The sequence below is a fragment of the Monodon monoceros genome, unplaced genomic scaffold, assembly GCF_005190385.1.
Source record: "Monodon monoceros isolate NGI ecotype Baffin Bay Population unplaced genomic scaffold, NGI_Narwhal_1 Super_Scaffold_20, whole genome shotgun sequence".
NCBI lineage: Eukaryota > Metazoa > Chordata > Mammalia > Artiodactyla > Monodontidae > Monodon > Monodon monoceros.
This window is the reverse complement of record NW_021703777.1, coordinates 64,191,337-64,199,023: the sequence shown is the minus strand read 5'-3', so window position 1 is coordinate 64,199,023 and position 7,687 is coordinate 64,191,337.

Here is a 7,687-nt window from a genome sequence, read left to right as displayed (position 1 = left end):
GGAGGGAGGGGAGGAGGAGGGGAGGGGAGGAGTAGGGGGGGAGGGGAGGGGGGAGGGAGAGAGGAGGAAGGTGTTGATTCCATTGTCTTGGCCTCCACATTGACTGGGTGTCGCCAGTCATTTGATACCGTGTAAAACAACCAGGGAGGAAAGGAGGAGAAATTCTAGTCAAGGGCTGGGGTGCAGGGCGGGCTCTGGATACTTCACTTGCAAAAGAGCTGGCTTCTCGCCCCAGCCGTCCCAGAGTGCTCTAGACTACCTGCCCCACCTGGGAACTGGGTGCACTTTGTAGAGAACTGAAGCTTAAAAAACAAAACAAAACAAAAAAAACCCATTCACGTTTTTATCCAGTAGAAACTGTGGTAGGTGTGGCTACTACTTTATTATTAACAATGACAACAAAATAAGACTAAGGCATCAAAACCTACTTGCCGGTGTTTCCGGAATAAGTACCGGCCCGACAGCAGGAGGGCCAGCCCGGCCGCCGGCCTGGTGAGTCATCAGAAGGCCTGCGTACAGTTGCCTTCCGTGCGTGTCAATCATCTTTGAAGGGCGCCAGGCCCCACCGGGGAGGGGGAGAAAATCACAGACTTAGGGAGGGTAGACGGGGAACACGGTTTCTGAGTGAAAGAATTTGCAGGAAGTGACAGCGCAGAAAGCGTTTTCTAAAGCCATCGAGGTGATGGGGCTTCGCTTGCTGTATTCAGAGACACAGCCTTCTGCTCCTGTGGTTTGATGAATAAAAATTGAGAACAGAAGTGGAACCATGAGTGGAGCTTACTCCCAGAAACGGTGTATAAAAGGAAAGGAGGGCTTCCCTGGTGGCGCAGTGGTTGAGAGTCCGCCTGCCGATGCAGGGGACGCGGGCTCGTGCCCCGGTCCGGGAAGATCCCACATGCCGCGGAGCGGCCGGGCCCGTGAGCCATGGCCGCTGAGCCTGCGCGTCCGGAGCCTGTGCTCCGCAACGGGAGAGGCCACAGCAGTGAGAGGCCCGCGTACCGCCAAAAAAAAAACAAAAAAAAAAAAAAAGGAAAGGAAAGGAAAAAGTAGATGTATCTCACATAATAAGCCCCTCGACTTGGTACTCCTGGATTTAGAATAATCTTTAAAGATTAAAAAAATCAATATGGGCTTCATTATTCCATTAGGGCTGTTGCATTATTTATGGAAATGCTATTTCTAAAGTACTGGTGAAAAGATATACACAATAATCATAAGAAACAAACACCGAATAAGTGCTCAGCTGGTGCTACTTAGTGTTGAAAGCACTTTGTACCACAATCCTATGTTAGGCACTATTACTATTTGCACAGACGCTGGAAAACCGAGGCCTAGAGACGCTGAGTACTCGCTGAAAGCCAGCCCAGCCAGCAAATGGCAGGGCCAGAGCAGTTTAACCCACTGGGAAAAAATGGGGAAGGGTTCTGATTTCATGCTTCCTGGACAACTTCCTGGACACTAATCAAAGTTCTTACCCATCCTCTATTCAGAAGGAAGTGTCTTGTAGAAGTAGCCCTGGGAAGTGTAGTTTCTGGGAAGGACTGTCTCCAATTGCAAATGAATTATTAATCTGGTTTATACACTGAGTATGTAAATATAGAACATATAGACATATGGATACATTTATACATATATTTATGAGAAAACACACCAGGAAATCCATCATCCCTGGGTACATCCTCAGGGTGCATCATCCTTTTGGAGTCTGTCAAACCAACCCCAAGCAAGGAAGGCCAACTTGAGGGGCCCCTCCAGAATGATCGGTTGTAACTCTCTATGACATCATTTATGGTTATTTCTCTCTAAAACTTCAACAGTCAATCCCTTTAAAATCTGCAAATGTTATCAGAAGGGTCATAAGAGCATAGAACTACATACAACTGGATTATATGGACAACATAAAATTAAGTTCCAATACAACCACTACCAAGTTAGATGGTTTGGACCAGGCTTGGCAAATACTAGACACACGCCTCTCAGTTTCCTCTTCCCATATCACTCTCACTGTCATTGCTAGAAGGCCGTGGTGCCCTTGAGCTCAGAGGTAACCTTGGAATCTTCAAGACCCAAGTCCAAGCACCATAGCAATTTCTATCCTTGGTTTGAGAGTAAATGGGAGGGATAATCAGGAAAGGAAAAGATTGGTGTTGGCTGGTGTCATTAGGCAAGATTTCATGGAGAATGGAACATGAATCAAACCTTTTAGGATTTGGAGAGATAGCTGAGAAGGGCACACAAATCCAGACAGGACAGCAGGTAGAGGCAGGGATGATCCCAACTTGTGTGTGTTGGGGAGGAAGGTATGAGAAGGGGATGAGGGAAAGGACAAGACCATGAAAAGTGCACCTTGTTGGGGTAAAGAGGAGCCATCCTGTGCTTGGTTTGGATGGGTAAGGTGGGCCAGATGATAAAGAGCCTTAAGAGCTCACCCTTCACGTCTTTACATTACTGCTGGAGACTTCTCTCATGATGATTAAACCGTGAAAGGAAGAAAGACAGAAAGAGGGAGAAAGAAAGACAGGAAGGAAGAAAGGAAAAGAAAGGAAGGAGGGAGGGAGGGAAGGAAGGGAGGAAGAAAGAGAAAGAAATTCAGCATCTAGGGCATGGGTCATTTATTAAGAGCGACCGTATTTTTGGTGTTGAGCTAAACTTCTACGATATGCCATTTCGGCTACCATATGATCATCTCACTCTTTAGAAGCAAGCCTCCTTTGCCATCAACATATCCTGTAAACTTTGTTCTCTGGAGAGACAGGTGGAACACATTAGAAAGCTCTCTGAACTCAAGGCTGGGCCTGTCCTAGTTAGCCAGCCAGCTCACTTGGGCTTTTTCATTAGTCTGAATTCTTTTATGTATCTTGACAGGGAAATCTATGGGGGGAAAGGAGGTCTGTTTTCAAAGCTCTTTCCTTCTAGATCACTACAATGAAGGTTGGCATTCTCAAGGATTCTTCCCGGCAATGAACTATTGCTAAGACTGTACCTCAAGATTTGTCAGAACTACTTTAGCCCCTCTTTGCTTCCTTTTTCTTCCCCCACAGCATATTTGTAGAGTTGTCTAAGACGCCTGAATGCCACCACAAAAGTGAATATATTCCATCTGATTTTAATAAAAGGCATCTCTTTAGTTGAAAGTATCTAGCATTATGAGATGGAATTGCTGTACATATTGTGTCGTGTTGGCCTCAGTTTCTTTTTTGAGCTAGCTTAGCTCCAAATCTTTTAATGGATAATTACAAGTACTTAGCAAGGTACAAGTAGGCAGAACCCAGAGGGCAGTTACGGAAAATAATAGTGATAATCACAGATATCAGCTGATGGGATAGATGCCGTCTGGTTCTGTGTATGTGGAAGAGATTGCATTTCTCTCACAAACTCACAGCCCATGTGTTATCTGGCTTGCAGATGAGCTTCTAGGCTACTCGATGGATGTACAGTTTGGGAGCACTCTCTGGGTTGTCTGCTTTTGGCGAGAGAGGGAGTACATTGGTCACTGGAGGTGGCACACATTTTGTGATGGTTTCCTACACAGACCTGCGGCCAGCACGGCACATTCTTCTTTAGTAGAAAAAAAGACATCATTATTGCTCTCTCTGTAAATGTCACAAGGCCTATATTCCACAAATGTGAATATCTATGCTTTTATGACTCTATCCTTGCATAAACCAGGTGGGTTAGTCAATTTTGGGGCTGATGGTTGTTGCTATTTTGAAGGTTTTCGTATCTTTCTTGGTTCCATCATATATAGCTACTATAACTGACCCAATACCATGTGTCAAAGGTGTAAAATGTCTCTTCTCCTTTTGAACTTTGGCCTCATCCTGGGAGCTTCCATGTCCTTGTAGACAACCCCTCTACATCCTTGACCTTGTCAACTCTAAGGACATTTATCACTACTCCTCTTAAGGTGCCCATTTTCGGGGCCACCCCTTGGATCTTCTTATCATGCAAAAATCTTCAATTTCAAGAAAAAAATCTGAGGATGCTGCTCCCTCCTATATTCTTTTAGCCATTCAGATTTTCCACTCCCCTACCCAAATTCTACCTTCCTCTTTGAATTGATTGTGACCCCTGGTTCTTGACTCCTAGAGGCTGCCCAAGAATATTGTTCCCTATTGTTTTCACTTCAAGCCTGTCTGGTCCAGATCCCACTTCCTTGCCTGCATCCCCAACTTCCTAATGGCCTGGCAGAACCAGGGTGCCAGGCTTCTCTCTTTCTATAAGCACGATGGTTGGTGCCACTATATCTGTACGCTCTGCAACGCCAGCTGCGCTAGTCAAGTCTCCTCGGCGATCCTGGCCCGTGACTCTTCTCTGCAGCCATCCCACCTTCAGTTCATCTGCCTTTCCTGGTACACTAGGCTTTTCATGACCTGGTCCCTGCCTGCCAATCATACCTCATCAACACCTCCACATCCTTTCCACCCACAGAATACCACCCACGCCCCAGCCCCCATGCCCTGGTAACACTGTGTTAGAAGGACCGCCCCCCCATACCCCCATTTCCGCAGGAGAGTGGTTTCCAAAGCAAACTCCGACCATGCTTCGCCCTTCACTCATTCTGCCCCTGCAAGTCCACCGCTGGAAAAACGGGGAAAAAAACACAGGCAAGCTTGGCTTCTCTCCTCCTCTTTCTGTCTTGGGAATGAGCCCGAGTTTTCCTCTGCAGCTCCACCTGCTGAGTCTTCCCCAGGCAGGCTTCTGTTTGAGAAGCTGCCGTGCCCAGATCTGCTCAGGCTGGGTGCCTTCAAGCTCTGTTTTCCCTTGTTCCAGGCCTCGTTCTCCAATTTAGCTATTACCATTTGAAAGGCGATATTTTGGCCTCCATAATTACTCCTTTGAATTTTTCTCCAATTATTCCAAACTTAGGAGAGTCACTGTTCGTTGGGGTCCCCTTGGATATCCCAAAAAACCTGCGTGTGGTTCCCATAACAACCAGGGTCTCTCACTGCTAGGCTCTTACCCACGCAGCACCATCTTAACAGTTCTTGTTCATTTACCATCGCCTGGATTGATGTTATGCACTTTTATATATTCTCCTACAGAATCCTGGCAGAAACCCCATGAGCTAGCTCTGCTTAGCAGGTGAAGAAGCTGAGTCTCTGAGTGGTAAAGTAACTTGTCCAACATGCCCAGCAGGTTACAGGCAAACCTGACACTCAGGTATTTCTCCTCCTTCAGCTTGGGTAACTCCTTCTCCCTCTTCGTGTCTCAGCACAGATGCCACCTCCTTTATAGAATCTCCCCTGGCTTTCCGACATCCGCACCTGTGCTGTGCTCTCCTTACGCCCTACTCCAGCAGTTATTGTGCTGACTGTAATTTATTACAGACAATCCGCTCTCTAGACAGTCAGCTAGTGAACACGACTTCTCATAGACCTTCAGGACGTAGCCCAGTGCCTGGAAGGAACACAGCCCAGTGCCTTCAATAAATATTAGTTAAAAGAACTAAAGATGACTATAAAACAAGGGAAGGAATGAGGGAAGGGAGGGAATTCCCATTGTTAGGTTAAATTTGGAAGTATCCCTCCTTCCTTTTCCCAGGAGTCTGGGCTTGTAGACTTTGGGAAGGGAACTAACTTTATTACATTTAATTTTCACAGTAATACTACATTCTAGACATTCATTCTTCATTCATTCACTTATTCAAAGAAAATTGTTAAACACTCTTAAGGATGAGAAGAATCTCTGTTTTCAGGAACTCATAATCAATGGAGAAGCAGAGTTAAAGACAAAGGATTAAAGCACAGGTGGAAATTACCGGGTGCTTGTGCAGTCGCAGGAAAGAGGAAGGTCAGCTTGTTTCTTCTCGTGTAAAGGCTTTAAGTTGTTAAAGAATTCTGCCCAAGTTCACCCAGCTAGTAAATGATGGCGCTGACACTGGGGTGCAGATCTGCTTACTTTAGAGCCTGTAGCTTTCCCAGGCTCCACATAGCCTCGCCTTGGCCCTTAGGCAAGAAGGGAGCCCATGGGAACAGGGACTTGCCCTGCTTCTAGATTCCGTGTGTGTCACTCCAGAGAACCTGAGGCTTCTTACGCCTTAACAATTTTCACGAATTTAGAGGTGGGTTCTCTGAGTGGGTAGAAAAACGAACAACTTCTCAAATGTGGTCTCAGCGTTTCCTGAGAAAGTTGAAAGTTCATAATAACTAGTAACACACGGTGACTCACAGATACACACACAAAACGGCCCAGCAAGGGATGGAGTGGAAAAGGCAAAAGCAAGAAGGGAATCACGTTGCTGGTTCCTTCGGGTGTGATTAGTACAGAAGCAGCTAACTTTCTAGATAGGGATGTGTGTTCCTTCCCGCTGAACTTTTGCTTCCATCCAAGAGAGGGCATGTTCTCAAAAACGGAGATCATTGCCAAGAATCCTGTCCTTCAGTTCTCCTAAGTCAAAGAATAGAAGAAAGGATATCAGGAAAACCACTCACCATTAATGTGGAGACAGCTCTCGGTCTGATTCTGACTACCAGAGTCTCAGCAAAGGGAAGTTCGTTTGTCGGTTCTCAGATCATGAGCAGGTGAAGATGTTCCTTCTCAGCTTGGACAATGAACCTGGATGGTTGCCTCTCTTTTCAGCCCTTCTTAGAGCTGAATTTCCCTGGGCACCTGCCACTACTCCATGATGAGGTGCCTGGAGTAAACAAGGGCGCTTCCTGGTGGTCGTGAAGCCACAGCAAGGTGGAGCATTGAACATGGATTCCGGTGATGTGGATGAAGGCATCTCCACGGCCAGTTCTGGTAACTCTGGCTCCAGGAGCTGCCAGCTCCTCCCAAGTTCAGCGTGGAAGCTGCGCTTGCAGTCGAAGTTTAGATTGTCACCGAGCGATGAATACTTTCCCCTCCTACTCACCCTCGCCAGTTATGAGAATGTGGGGTTGTTACCATCATAAGCCTTTCCTGGAGTCCCCCCATTACTGGGTGGCTCAACTAATCCTGCACTGGAAATGTTGACCTCAACTGCAACCAAGGTGCCAAAGCGCAGACAGCAGAAGCTCATTCTTCCTGGGGTATGAGGCTGTCTGAAAGATGCCTGCATCTTATTTTCAAATCCCTTCAGCTCAGTTCAATGAACATTTGCAGAGAGTTAAGAGCTAGAAGCAGTGTTATAAACCGGCCCGGGGAATAAAGGCCCCAGATCTCCAAGTTCTCTGTTTGTACTGCCTTAATTGAGGCTTTGTCAATATCAGTACTGGCCATCAGCCTAGGGCAGCTAGGCTGGTCTTTTCAGCTCAGCCTGTCCCCCTGAAGTGGCATGGTCCACGTGGCAAGGGAGAGGCTGGCCTTCAGTCCTTTCTCCCACTTTCTCTGAGTCGCCCCAGGAGGTGGACGGAAGTACGGCTTTGACAAGTCCTGCCACGGGTGTATTCCCACCTCTGTGTTGGGTGACTCTCACTAAAGTGTCTCCCCAGGGTGGCCAGTCCTTTTGCATTATTTGGCTGCACCTGGATCAGTACTGTTCATGTTCCATCCACTCACCTATAAACTCGCAGCTGTGTACCTCAGGATGCTTTACTTTTTTTTTTTTTTTAATATTTATTTATTGATTTTATTTGGTTGCACCAGGTCTTAGTTGTGGCAGGCAGGCTCCTTAGTTGTGGCTCACAGGCTCCTTAGTTGTGGCACGTGAACCCTCAGCTGCAGCACGCGTGTGGGATCTAGTTCCCTGACCAGGGATCAAACC